Source organism: Poeciliopsis prolifica, unplaced genomic scaffold (assembly GCF_027474105.1).
Source record: "Poeciliopsis prolifica strain line A6 unplaced genomic scaffold, Auburn_PproV2 SCAFFOLD015, whole genome shotgun sequence".
Taxonomy (NCBI): Eukaryota; Metazoa; Chordata; class Actinopteri; order Cyprinodontiformes; family Poeciliidae; genus Poeciliopsis; species Poeciliopsis prolifica.
Window position 1 is genome coordinate 640013 of NW_026562390.1, and position 14499 is coordinate 654511.

At 40.0% G+C, this 14499-nt stretch overlaps 1 pseudogene; it reads right to left on the reverse strand.

The window, feature by feature from the left end:
• Window positions 1-4136: 4136 nt before the first annotated feature.
• LOC129366658 (NACHT, LRR and PYD domains-containing protein 3-like) overlaps window positions 4137-14499 on the reverse strand; it is a 42228-nt pseudogene continuing 31865 nt past the window's right edge.

A 14499-nucleotide genomic window follows, 5' to 3' on the forward strand; every position in this document is an offset into this window, starting at 1 on the left:
CCTCTCTCTCTCACTCATCTGCACTGAGACGTCCAACCTCTCCAACGTCGGTACCGCGTCCACAAGAGGAGGGAAGCTTTTCGTTTCCAAGTCCATTCTGAGTTGCGCCGGAAAACCACATTTACCTTGTTTTCCTTTAAGTTGCTTGATGAAGCTCCACAGTCTCACTCTCTTCTTTTGGAGCTCTGGAGAGAAGTCCTAGTCAAAGTATATTGTTTTCCCTTGGAGAACGATGTGTTTTAGTGACCCGGCCCGTTGCAGCAGCGCTTCTTTTCTGGTGTAATCCATGAAGCGGCCAATGGAGCGAGGCGGGTTGGTGTCAGCGGGCCTCGGTCCCGGCGCTCGGTCTGCTCTTTCAATGCGGAAATCCTCCTGCAGAAGAAGCGAGGTTCTGATTCATTCCTTTACGAAGCCGATCATGTCCTGTTTCTGGCTTCCCTCCCTCCAGAACCTGCTAGATTCTGAGATGGTTCCGGCCCAGACGGTTCTGCATTTCAGGGTTTTTCAACCTTTTCTGAGCCAAGGTTCATTGTTTTCATTGAAAGAATCACGAGGCAAACCACCGACCAAAAACATAAACAAATAATACTCTATAGCCGCAGATATTAAATATATAGTAATTATTATCAAAGTGTCTTGAATAGAAATCAAATAAACACAAATATTTATGTTTGTCATATTTTATATTTTTTATTTCAAATTGCACTTAACATGTTCACTTCAAAAATACAGCTGAATAGAGGCACAACAATGTGGTCTTAAAGTTAAAGAGGTTAAACTGCAGTTATAAAACACTGTAGAAAACTTCAGTGTTTTACAAACTAATTCTGTCCACAAGCATTCTGTTGGCCAGAAAACAGAAAATAACTCCATATGAAGAGTTGAAGCAAAATGTCAATATGTGTATATTTTAGTCACTTAGTGTGAAACCTGCATGTTGGGATGAACACAGGGCTGAGATCCTGGCAGGAGTTGAAGAAAGACACACGAAGCTCTTCCTCCACAGCTCTCAGTCTCTCTCTGTTTTTATAATAGCCAGGCTTGAGAAGCTCACTTCACACAGATATGGTGTGGAAAATGGGAGCAACATCAAAATAGCTTTGTTTGCCAGAACAGGGAACTCCTTGGCAGCAGTGAACCAAAAACTGTCCAAAGGTCGATCAGCAAAGCTCAGCTTTAAACCACCATTTTGTCTCAGTTCAGTTAGTTCCTCCTGCTCCTGTAAAGTCATGTTCTTTCCAATTGCTGAGCTGTTTGGGTCCCTAACCCAGTCAAGGCCTTCAGTGAAGGCTGAAATAAAATGACATCTTCTCCTCCAGAATGTTTAAATGTGTCCCTATTATTTCACACAGAGCAACAGTGTGAACATTTTGCCATTTCTTGGTTAGTGGGAACATTTCCAGGTTGCCACTTTCCACATGTTGCTGCCAGAGGTGCAGCTTTGAGCAGAATCCTTTTATTTCATTCGTACTTGTGAGCAGGTTTTCATTTGGGTCTTCAGTTCATTCAGATGATGAAAAATATCCGCCAGGTTTGCCAGCTTTGCACACCACTCATCACTTGCAAGCAGCTTTGCGTAATTGGACCCTCATTTGTCAGATATACTCTGAGTTCCTCCTGCAGCTCATCCACACGAGTCAGTACCTTGTTACCATCGGACCTCCGTAGGAAACGGCAAGATTTGATGCTCCGCTCCCATTTCCTCACACAAAGATGCAAATATGCGGTTTTTCACAGGTCGGACTTTCATAAAGTTTTCCATCTGCACAACTTCATTCAAGGTGTTGGGTCTGCTGGTAAAGTGTTGGACATGAGGGCCTCACGGTGTGAGAAACAGTGCGTAATGATTACATCTGGGTTTCTTTCCTTCACTCTGCTTACAGAGCCTTTGGTGCCCGACCATGACTGCAGCTCCATCAGTGCAGAGACTCTGCAGTTTTCCCACTTAAGTCCTCCATGTTCAAGATGTTCTGATGGGACCCGAAACATTTCCCCTCCTGTTGTCCTTTCTGGCAATGCCTTGCAAAATAGGAAGTTTTCTCTGATTGCGTCTCATCCACAAAACGCACATTGGCCAAGAGTTGAGCATGTCCACTAATACCAGTGCCTTCATCAAGTTGCAACGTAAATTTCTCTCTGATGTGGATCTTTTCCAGAACCACTTTGGATGTGTGCAGACATGTCATCAATAGAATTTGTTATCTGAGAGGAACTTTTGCTATTTCTGGAGCCGCTTCAGGTCCGAGCGTCTCATCTGCAATGGCTTTACAGGCGGGTAATATGAATGTCTCTGCCACAGTGTGGGACCTTTTTGATTTAGCTACAGGTTCAGCTACATGCTAGCTAGCTAGCTAGCTTTCAGGCTCTTGTTGAAATAGGGTTTTAAATTAGCACAATAGTGCACAGGATAGCCTTGATGCATGTGAGGTATGCCATGGAAGGTTGGAGTGCACTCTATGTTCACATAAAATTAGATAAAGATCCAAACTAAAACAACTGCTCACTCTCTGAACTTACGTAAATCTATAAGGAGGGTTTTACAGATAGACAGGCCTGCACTCCCTTAACAAACAGGGAGGCTGTCTGCCAGGCAATTAACAAATTCTTTTAGTATGGTTCAGAAGTTCACCAGGACATTAAAACTTAAAAAAAAATCTTATCATACTAGAATTAAATATGTATATTAAGAGATGTTCCTTAAGCATTAAACAACATGTTTTGAATTAGTTATTTTGTAATCACACTATTTGCATGCATTTTATATTACAATAGATTTAGAAAAACTACTTTTTTCTAAAAACTACAATCTAAAAAATAATTTTCTCTTTAAATAGAAAACACTTTAGTTCTTAGATCCAAACTTATAGTTATTATTTAGCATTAGATTTTGTGTGAGTGTGTTTAAAAATACAAACTATTTTCTTGTTGAATCATTTTGAGGCAGAGAAAAATCCAGCTGCACGTCATAAATCATGGTCTGGGCAAGAGGCTGGTAGAGAAGATCTGGGTGTTTCAGTGGGCCTCAGGGGTAATAAAATTAACATTAAGACAGCCCCCACAAAGGAAAAAACACACCTTCTAATTGCATATAGAAATACACAGTTTTTTAAAAAGCTTTGCTTACAACAGAGGAGTTGAATCTCTTTGTGCTGAGTGAGTGATTCCCAAAGATGCATCTTTGTTTTTCTTTTCAAACTCATTGCAAGTATTTTTCTATTTGTCATTTTTGTGGACTTTTAATTTCTGGGTGAGATGCTTTTTGTAACATTCTGTATGCATTTGAATTCTCTGGATAAACTCTAGATATCTGAAGTCTGATGTCGTATGATTGCTCTTTCTCACTGCGCACGCCAAGACTCAAGAATCCGAGACAACAGAGGAAAATCAATGAGCTAAATCAAGTTATTCCTCTTTAATTCTTAACACACATTTACTTCTGTGGTTTTTCTCATTAAAGTTACCTGTTTCTCAGTGTTTACGCAGGACAATAAAATAGTCTTTATTCTTGTTTTGAAGCGAAGGCTGTTTCGTTTTCAGATTAACTTTAAGCTGCTCGGTACCGTAGAACCGCTGGATCGCTTCTCACCGCACACCGAGCACAACGGAGTCGGTGTCGTTGTTTCCCAGTCAAAGTAAATCCACATGAAATGGAACTATCACAATACTGTCTCCAGCTCACAGGATTTGCCTTCTTATTATATTAAATAATGTCCAGTAAATATGGAAGCCCGTTCCCGTTATTCTGTTAAAAAAAAAAAATCTCATTATAATGAGATAGTGTTTCTGGTTAGCTGGCTGATTAATGCAGGTTCTGAGTTTCAGGTAGAAGTTCTGAATGAAACAGAAAATATTAAGATTTTCCCACTTTATGCTTCAAAGCATTGACCTCTGACCTTCATGTAATGGGCATGTTTTACTTTAATTAGGACTTTCTGAAAGGCAGAGTTGATGAAAAAATCTTTTAATGCAAATATTTCAATTTGAACAGGAAAAGAACAGAATGAGCAGCAAATGAACCAAATGCAGAAGAAAAAATGTTTTTATTTAAAACACATGAAGAAAAACTGCAGCAAATTTACAAAAGGAAGATTTAATATTCAAATCTGACATGTTGAGAAAAATAGGAGATGATAGAAACAGAAAATGATCAGAATGAGAAAACCTGATCAATATTTCAATGATATCTGATGAATGAAAGAAAAAAATAAGAGAAACAACATCTTGATATTCAGTGTGGAGCTTTGACTGGAAACAAACAGAAAAACATGAGGATCCTGGAATAATACTGGAATAATCCCAGCTTCCATCTTTAAAGGACTGGAAGAAGAAAAAGTTTCTAAGGACTAAATCAGAATCGTTTCACCAAGAAATAGATTGTAGAGACTGAACTATCTGTTCAACAGTGAGAGAGTTTCTCTGACAGGAGGAAAAACTTTAGACTCTTTAAACTCAAATCAGCTCAGAATCACTGAAGAACCAGATCTGGACCAGAACCAGAATCCAGGAATCAGAGGTTCGGTGAATGTGGTGTTGAAGGTGTGGAGGAGGATCAGTGAGTCAGAGGAGACTCTGTAGAAGGACAGAATGCCAGCAGGACAGTCCACATACACTGCTACTCTGTTAGAGACAGAGGAGGAGGAGAGACGAGTTTCTATGGTATTGTGTCTGACAAAGTAACCATGACGATCAGAGCAACTCAGACTCCAGGAATGATCATTATATCCAAACAAACAGTCTATACTGTTTCCTTTCCTCCTGATTCTTCTGTAACTCACTGATATATTAACATCTCCTCTCCACTCGACCTCCCAGTAACAGCGACCAGTCAGACCAGTTTGACACAACAGCTGAGAATAGACATCAAATCTGTCTGGATGATCAGGATATAATCGAAACTCCTCCACAAATGTCACTTCCCTGTTGTCTTCAGACAGTTTGAGGTCTCGGCTCACTGTGTTTGTGTCGATGGTGAGTTGACAGGAATCTGCTGGAGAACAAACACAATCCAGCTGCAGTTATTGATCATTTATTGACACTTTGACTCCTGAATGAGTGATGTGACAGTTTGAAGATGGTTGAATGTGAGCTGCTTTGTTGTCATGAATCAGATGAAAAACACACTTACATCTCCATGGACCTGGAGTCAAGAATCGGCCTCCAGCAGGCTCCACCCTGAAAGGAGGAGGGGGGTCAGACCATCAGTCTCTTTCAGCAGCAAACATGGACATTACATGTCTCTCAGACACACACTGTCCTTCACTGAGACAGGAACAGTCCAACATCTGGATTGCAAACTGCAGTGGATGTAGGAAGGACAGTTGGTGCTGCTGCAGCACAACTCATTTCTCCAAACACAGGAAAAGCTCCAACAGAGAGGAGAAAGGAAATCCCTCAGTAACAACCTGAAGAAACTCACTGAAGCCTAAAAGGACATCAGGAAACTAAGGAAACATTTCTGGAAGCTCCACCTGATTTAATAATCAGCATTAAAATACAATCAATCTAAACTCTGATCAACACCTGGATACCTGATCCATCCACACTCCCACACACAGATGAAGGAATGAAACACTAAACAGCCCTGCTGCTGAAAACCTGCTGTGGCCTCATTGTAATATCCAGAAATACAAACATTAAAAAGGAGAAGCTGCATCACATTCAACAAAGATTCAACAAGAATCAAAGATTTGATCTCTGAGCTCAGACTCAAACCAGGGAGAGGCTTCCATCATCACACACCTCTGACAAACACCTCCAACCTTTCAGCACTTCCTCTACCAACCAGCACCACCAGGTGGCGCTGCACACATTTACAATGAGCCCAAGAAGAAGAAGCAGCATCCTGAATCCAGCAGCTGCAGTAATGGCTTGTGAAAGTGTCCAAGGAGCATCTGGAACCAGAACCAGCAGATCCAACAGTCCAGAGAGTCTTTGTTGGCATCTTTCCTCTCAGATTTCCAAGCTGCTCTGAGAGGGAAATGACATCATCACTCTACTGATGATGTCACACTCTGATGTCACTGATCAGGAGCTGCTGGACTTCTACATTTCCAGCATGGAGGACAGAGAAGATCTCAGCTCTGATGAGGAGCTGGCCTGTCTTCACACTGATTGAGGGTCAAAGAAATATTTCCAGATGAAGTCAGACTAAAATGTTGGATTGTCCTGCTGTTGCAATCAGAGGCCAAGAAGAAGCTTCAAGTTCTTCTCCTGTTCAGCTCCACGTTCCTGTCAGAGACTTCAGCTCCTCATGAGGAGAACAACTAAAGCCTGGAACAGACTGACACCAACATCCTGACATCTCATCCCTGAACAAAGCTTTGCAGGATCAAGGTGACTCTTAGCTCCATATATGGACAGATTTCCTCTAAAGGGCGGAGCCTGGATTGGAGGAACCAGCAGCAGCTTCCAGGAACAAACCTTGGAAAAACCAGCAGACTGACTAAAGACATTTCTCCCTCTTCCTCCTCTATCAGACCTTCTCTGCTCCTGCAGCAGGTTCCTCCATACCTGAGAGCTTCCAGTCTCCAGTGTGGATCCTTCAGTCCAGCCGACAGCAGCTTCACTCCTGAGTCTCCTGGATGATTGTAGCTCAGGTCCAAATCTTTCAGATGGGAGGGGTTGGAGGTCAGAGCTGAGGCCAGAGAAGCACAGCCTTCCTCTGAGACCAAACAGCCTGATAAGCTGCAGACACACAATTCATCACATGATGAGAAAATGAGAACATTGAGGTAGAACCCAAGGTCTGAACTGATGGATGGATGGATGGATGGATCTGTAATTATGCTTCTTTTTTCACCTTAGATGCAGCAATTTGTCAAGAGCCCAGAGTTACCTGAGAGTTTCCAGGTTGCAGTTTGGACTATTCAGTCCAGCAGAGAGAAGCTTCACTCCTGAATCCTGCAGGTTGTTGTTACTCAGGTCCAGTTCTCTGAGACTGGAGGACTGGGAGCTGAGAACTGAGGACAGAGCTTCACAGCTTCTCTCTGAGAGGTTACAGCCACTCAGTCTGAGGAGACAGGGAGGAAAATATGTTATTAAACAATTCATCAAAATGTCTTTTTTCCAGTCAACAATGTTCCTCTTTACTGATTTAATGGACTGTTTTATTTATAATTATGTTGCCTTTTGTTGTGAACTGGTTCAGTCTATATTTGGGTCTCTAGCCATGAAGGACTGAACTAAAGGAAACAAGGAGGCTGGCAAGAGAAATATTAAATTCCTCTATGAACTAAATGAATCCATGTCAGTTTTAACAGAAAGAGTCCAATGAAGCCTGAGAATCAAGGCTGGGCTGAAGATCAGCATCAGGCTCAGTTTGAGGATCAGCATCAGAGCTGGTTTGAGGGAAAACAGCAGCTTGAATCAAAGCAGAGCAAATCTCCAGTTTCATCTTTACATGTTTTAACTGTTGGATACAGAGATGGAAAACTGAGCAGAAACTGATAAAAACTATTATTTGAACAAAAATAACTACAAAACTAATGTGGAAAAAATAGAATCAAATAAAATCAAATAAAAACCAATATGCATGTAAAACAATCCAAAAACAAGCACTAGCCACCGTTAAATATCAGGACATTTAGTTCAGCATTTAAATTAAAGAGCTCTGAAAACACCAACCTGACACTAAAGGTCACTAAACACATGAAAAACACACTTTCAGAATCAACACAATTAAAATTGCATTCATAAATGTCACAACGTTGAGCGAAGCCCCAAATATGCTTTAAATATTTTGTTGCAATAGGATGGGCCACCAATATGTTACGATCCTCATGTCATCACACAGAACTCACTAAATACAAAGTCCAGACCAGATGATGTTTTTAACAAAGAGGTTTTATTAAACCCAATCTGGACACAAAGTGGTTCTGGCAGACCCAACCCAGAATCCATCAGATTCTGGTTTGTGTCAACACTGTTGCCGCCATCCTAACACCCGGGACGTGTAACATATTCTAGATAAATTCCTCTAAAATAAAAGGGAGAGAGACGAACAAATAAGGCAGCAGTTGGCCATCGGATTCAGGCTGTGGGGCTCAAACTGATTCTAATCTAAGGTTCATAATAATGATCTCTTCTTTAATTTCAAATAATTTATTGTTATTTATTTTGATATATTTAAATTCAAATTAAAAAACAACTTATTGATCCCAAAAGGAAATAAAATATTCTGGTGACTCATATTAATTCAAATTCATATTTTAGATATCAATGACTGTTTAGCTTAAAATCTCTTATGGTCTGAATAACAGTGAATTTCAAGAAAGTTTTGGTTTCATATTATATATATGTGGTGCACCTAGAAATCATCACCACAATATTTAGGTTTTTTTATATTTAATACTTTAATAATTAGTTTTAAGCACAATTTGTTCTCTATTAACAAATTACATTTTGTTACGGTTAAGCATGTTCATCTGCTCACATGTTCAATACTTTCCTGAGGTAGGGACAGGAGCGGTGGTGACGAAGCAGAACCTTTGTGTGTTGGGTGGTGTCACTTCCAGATTAGTTTTGGAGATGGTATCAAAGTGGTATCAAAACGTGCGGCTCAATCCCGGCATTATTGCTTTTACTTTTATTGGGATTCTGAGTTACGATGGTGACGTAAAAAGCAAGAAACGATCAAAAATTTTTGTCAGTTCCGTTAGAGTGTGGGAAGCAATGCGATTTTGATCCCAAATAAATTTTGAAATCGCCGTCATGTCCATAAATATCGCCCTATCGGTAACAAACTCTGTCATGACATTGATACGAGTGCCTGCTCCGGTAAAATATTTTCAAAATTTCTCTAGGGCTTACAGTTTTCTGTGAAGGTGCTTCAGAGCAAAATCATGCAACAGGATTTCCACACGCTCAGCCTGATTGACTTCCATGTATTTCTGAAAAATGTCAAACCTCAGCGCACACCATCTTTGTCTCATCACTGTTATTACTGTGAGTGAGCTGCAGATATGAATTGCGGTACTATCGGAGACGACACATAGTCTTCTCAGACGCTTCAAACGGTTTTCCGATATGTATCACGGTTCCCGAACGGGAAGGAGTTGTTTGGACTGCTATGTTTAGATTTAGTCACTGGGTGTCTCACAAAGATAGAATTCTTTCTCCACCTTTCTGTCTCACACACAAGATAGTTGACAGAGGATTAATTACCATAGCAATGGCAGACGGGAGGGGAGGGCTGTTGATTAGGACTACAAATTCTCCATATTTGTAGTTCTAAATAAAAATCAGTGAAAACAGAGGGCTGAACTGACATGTAGAACTACTTGCTGTTTTGGCCAATATATAACTGATTTCTCCTAAACACTGTTACTCATAGGGTTAGGGTAGCACTTTAAAATAAAGCTTACTGAAAATTTCAAAATAAAATCCTGAAACTTACTCTCAGGCCTTTCACAAAAACTAACTGCTTCAAACAGTTAGAATTATGTCTCTCCTTGTGTGTCTCACTCACATGATAGTTGAGCTGCTCTTTAGAACTACAATGACTGAATTGAAGAACTACAACATGGCGGAACTGTCACTTTCTACTGAGGAGGACTAAGCTGTCCTTTAGAACTACTTGTGTTTTATAACTGAGATTAACCAACTGTTGTTACAGATGGGATTACCTCTGCAATTTCAAATTAAGCTTAATGAAACTTTCAAAATAAAAGCCCTGACAATCTTTATATCAGATAATTGCTCTTTGGAGCAAAATATAACTGATTTAACCCAATCACTGTTACACATGGGATTAGTTTGGCCCTTTGGAATGAAGCTTCCTAAAAATTTCAAAATAAAAGCCTTTACATTTTTACATCAGATTATTGTTATTTTTGCAATTACGAAACTGATTTAACTGAATCATTGTTACACATGGGATGAGTTGGGCCCTTTGAAATGATGATTACTGAAAATTTCAAAATAAAAGAGGTGACAATTTTTGAAACAGGTAATTGCTCTCTTGGGCATTATGTGAGTTCTTCAACAAAACTACTGTTACACATTGGATATGTGTGGCCATTTAAAATGAAGCTTATTGAAAACTTCAAAATAAAAGCCCCCAAATTACCCTGAGGTTAATGCACTGCCATGACATCAGTCAAATGTACAACAATGGATTAGGAAGTCTAACAACTGCTGGGAGGAAGGATCTGCAATATTGGTCCTTTTGTGCACCAGGATGCAGCAACCTGTCAAGAATCAGAAGCTACACTATCAATGTTTGCCTGAACCCAACCTTTCTAAATATCTCTCTTCTTGGTTCATTCATTCTGCAGGAAAGGAAAACTTGCCAGGTTTGTGTATTGAGATTTAGCTTGGTTACTCATCTCACAGTAAGACATCTATTATTATTTTACTCTACTATTGAAAAACAAATTAAATCATAACTGATAGAATGAAATGGACATAAATCTGGTTTCACCAGGATTGAGAATGTTTTACCTGAGAGTTTCCAGGTTGCAGTTTGGAGTCTTCAGTCCAGCAGAGAGAAGCTTCACTCCTGAATCCTGCAGGTTGTTGTTACTCAGGTCCAGTTCTCTGAGACTGGAGGACTGGGAGCTGAGAACTGAGGACAGAGCTTCACAGCTTCTCTCTGAGAGGTTACAGACACTCAGTCTGAGGAGACAGGGAGGAAAATATGGTATTCAGCAAATCAAACATATTTATTTCTTGATTTGCAGTCAAGAATGTCCTTCTCGGAAAGACTGAAAGTATATTTACTTCACATATTTTTATGTTGACTTTCATTGTGAACTGGATCATTTTGGAAATGGTCCTCCTGTCTTCAATGATTGAACAACAGACAATAAGGAGGCTGGCAAGAGAACTCCTTATTAATCCTTATTAAATTAAACCAGTGTCAGGTTAAGCAGAAGGAGTCCAGTGGAAATCTAGTCTGAATAACAGCATCAGCGCTGGTTTGAAGGAAAACACCAGCTTCAAGCAAAGCAGAGATAATCTCAGATTTTATCTTTCCCTTTTTAACTGTTGGATACAGAGATGGAAAACTGAGCAGCAACTCACAAAAGCTGTTCCTTTGAGCAACAAGTTAACTATTTAGCTTCAAACTAAATGTTTCCCAGCAGACTGACTAAAGACATTTCTCCCTCTTCCTCCTCTATCAGACCTTCTCTGCTCCTGCAGCAGGTTCCTCCATACCTGAGAGCTTCCAGTCTCCAGTGTGGATCCTTCAGTCCAGCCGACAGCAGCTTCACTCCTGAGTCTCCTGGATGATTGTAGCTCAGGTCCAACTCTTTCAGATGGGAGGGGTTGGAGGTCAGAGCTGAGGCCAGAGAAGCACAGCCTTCCTCTGAGACCAAACAGCCTGATAAGCTGCAGACACACAATTCATCACATGATGAGAAAATGAGAACATTGAGGTTGAGACCAAGGTCTGAACTGATGGATGGATGGATGGATGGATGGATGGGATGGATGGATGAATGGATGGATGGATGGATGGATGGATGGATGGATGGATGGATGGATGGATGGATGGATGGATGGATCTGTAATTATGCTTCTTTTTGCATCTTAGATGCATCAATTTGTCAAGAGCCCAGAGTTACCTGAGAGTTTCCAGGTTGCAGTTTGGACTCTTCAGTCCAGCAGAGAGAAGCTTCACTCCTGAATCCTGCAGGTTGTTGTTACTCAGGTCCAGTTCTCTGAGACTGGAGGACTGGGAGCTGAGAACTGAGGACAGAGCTTCACAGCTTGTCTCTGAGAGGTTACAGCCACTCAGTCTGAGGAGACAGGGAGGAAAATATGTTATTCAGCAAATCATAAAAATGTTTGCTACTTTCCAGTCAATAATATCCTTCTCTGCTCCTGCAGCAGGTTCCTCCATACCTGAGAGCTTCCAGTCTCCAGTGTGGATCCTTCAGTCCAGCCGACAGCAGCTTCACTCCTGAGTCTCCTGGATGATTGTAGCTCAGGTCCAACTCTTTCAGATGGGAGGGGTTGGAGGTCAGAGCTGAGGTCAGATAAGCACAGCCTTCCTCTGAGACCAAACAGCCTGATAAGCTGCAGACGCACAATTCATCACATGATGAGAAAATGACAACATTGAAGTAGAACTGATCATTTTCACAAGACAAAAAAAGTCAACATATTAACTTGTCAATAAGATGAAATAGTAATAACACTCTAAATCTGTAACATTACTAATTAAAAGCAACATTTGTCACTTATAGACCGGATCAGAATAGAAACATCCTTCATTGAGCTACAGCAGGCAGTTCAGGTTTACCAGCAACAACTTTAAGATAAATGGAAAAATAAAACATTGAAGAAAAGGTAAAAATAAGCCATTATAGGAGACTGTAGAGTAAGGACACATCTATAATAGAGGAATATAAATGCTGTACATTTAATAAAAACAGAATAACCAGTTTGAAAAATGCACAGCTGAGTAAAAAAAATTATAATCATATGTAAAATGTGTATATTTGTATGTTGAAACGTCAATAGATTATTTAAAAGACAGTTAATATGACTGCATTAACAGCCAGGATGTAAATAATTAATGAGTTTTTTGGCAGCAGTTCTGGTTAGAAAGTCTAACAACTCCTGGGAGGAAGGATCTTCATTAATCCTCTTTATTTTTTACAAAGCTGGATATCAAGAGTCTTTGTTGCTCTGAGCGTTTCACTGGCCTGGTGGAGCAGATTTATTCCTATTGATATGTTTATAGTTGATGCATTTAAAACAAGGAGAATGAACCAATCAGAAAGCTGGTGCCTCTACATGTTGCCTCCTGCTGCCACTGCTTGATCCTTTAAGCTTGGATCACCTGCACCTCTTTTCACTCAAACTGGACACAGGCTGACCTGAATGGATATGGCCGTAAATCCCAGGTGGGTTCGGGGACCCCTGCAATCTTACAATTGTCCACCCAAATAAATCATGAAAGAAACTTTTATATTGAAACAATATCAATATAAAAATGCAATAGAAACAAAGAATGGCATAAATCTGCCATTCATTTAAGAAAAGAATAAGAATTAATTTTAACGTACCCCCCACCATTCTTAGAACAATGGTTCACTTCAAAGTGTAGGAGGAGCAACAAGCTCTATTCGAGCCCCTGGAGTGAGGAGCTAGCTGTTAGCTGTTAGCTGTGGCTCTGCAGCACCAAACAAAACATCCAGTAAATAAATACTTAAAGCAAAAGACATGTAAGACATTTTATTTACTTTCACTGCTCAGTCGGAAGAAACACACTAAAAACTATCAGACTGCAGTTTGTTCATTTCATCACTTTGGCTGAATCATGATAAACTGCATTATTATGCCTTGAATCAAAAGTAGCGCAACTGACTTCATGGCTTTCATAGACTTGCTCCTTTTTCTGTCAAATGTGGCCAATGTTTCAATTCTGTTTAGCTCTCTAACTCTTACTTTAATAAAGAAAAGAGTTTGAAACTGGAGGGGCTGAGTGTTTCCACTAGCCGACAGCTCCGTATGTGAGCCGAGAGCAGAGGGGCTATTGAAGCTGATAGTAATACAAAACAAAGAATGACTTTATTTCATATCGTCTTCAATGTAGAGACTTTAAAACAAAAAAATAAAATGCAACAGTTTTTCTAGAAAACTCTGGTGCTCAGCCTTAAGTTCTAGTTATGATAGTTGGAATTATAACAATTCAATTTCTACATATTTATCAGTTCTCAGTTGTCTAGGATATGAAATAAAACATTTGTTGCACATCCTATTACAGTTCCACACTGGAATTCACTGAGTTCCTGAGAGCAACACATTCTTTCACAAATGTTTGAAAAAACAGTCTACATACTGAGGTGCTTACTTTCATACACCTGTGGCAATATAAGTCATTCGAACACCTGATTACGAACATTTGGAAGGGAGGTCAAATACTTTTGGCATCTCTGCTAGCAGCTAGTGGATAGAAATCACTAGGACTGAGAACATTTTACCTGAGAGTTTCCAGGTTGCAGTTTGGACTCTTCAGTCCAGCAGAGAGAAGCTTCACTCCTGAATCCTGAAGGTTGTTGTTACTCAGGTCCAGTTCTCTGAGACTGGAGGACTGGGAGCTGAGAACTGAGGACAGAGATTCACAGCTTCTCTCTGAGAGGTTACAGACACTCAGTCTGAGGCGAAAGGGAGGAAAATCTGTTATTAAACAATTCCAATAAATTTATGTTCTTTCAAATCAAACATGTTTTTATTGGAGAGAGAAGGAACTATCTTATTTCACACAACCTTTGCATTTATTGTAAACTGCTTCATTCTATAGTTGGACCTCCAGCCTTAAAGGACTGAACTACGGAGAGTGCATTATAAAATTCCACAATTAACTTTATTAGTCCACTTTCAATATTAAAAGTGGAAGAGTTTTGCTGCTTCAATATGCAACACTATGTCCACCTGCTGAAGGAAGTCTATTTCTTTTTTGCAACTCCCCAGTGGAACACACTGAAGAGAGCATGCGCAATGCACTCATATTTACCTCATAATTAGCAGATTTCTATCTATCAAAAA